This window comes from Triticum aestivum, chromosome 3D, assembly GCF_018294505.1.
Source record: "Triticum aestivum cultivar Chinese Spring chromosome 3D, IWGSC CS RefSeq v2.1, whole genome shotgun sequence".
In the NCBI taxonomy this organism is placed as follows: domain Eukaryota; kingdom Viridiplantae; phylum Streptophyta; class Magnoliopsida; order Poales; family Poaceae; genus Triticum; species Triticum aestivum.
The window spans coordinates 121,175,387-121,176,023 of record NC_057802.1 but is presented as its reverse complement, the minus strand read 5'-3'; positions in this window follow the sequence as shown (position 1 = coordinate 121,176,023).

Genomic DNA, 637 nt, shown 5'->3' with positions numbered 1-637 from the left:
CATAACGTGTAATAACAGCCCATATTGCAATAAATATCGATATAAAAGCATGATGCAAAATGGACGTATCAATCCTCATTTTAGGACTTAGTGAAACCCTATAAGCTATCAAGTAAATATCCAATTTGAATATAACTTACTGTCTACTTCTTAAACCATAGAAAAATGCCCTAATTTCACAATATAACTTAGAGTTTGATTGCTGAAATTCCTATGACTAAATTTGATACCTAAAAAATTGTCATATAGCATTCAAATACATTTCTATAATTCAAAAAGTTCTATACCTATAAATTTATATTACTATTTTTTTACTAAAATTTTGTATTACTAAAAATTTATATCTACCTTCTACAACAAAATCCTACCTACCTATACTATTCAAAAAACCTACATTCTACAATCAGAGTGTTACATATCAACTAAATATATTAACTATGTTTGAATTTTTACTAATTCACTCTAAACACTATAAGCTATCAACTAAACCCTAGAAGCATACTAAATCAAAGTGTTACATATCAACTAAATCTAAACACGATAAGCTATCAACTACACCCTAACCGTGTGATGGAGGAGGGGAGGGAGGATGGGTTGTGGATGGAGGAGGGGGGGTTCTGGAGGGAGGAGGGGCTGT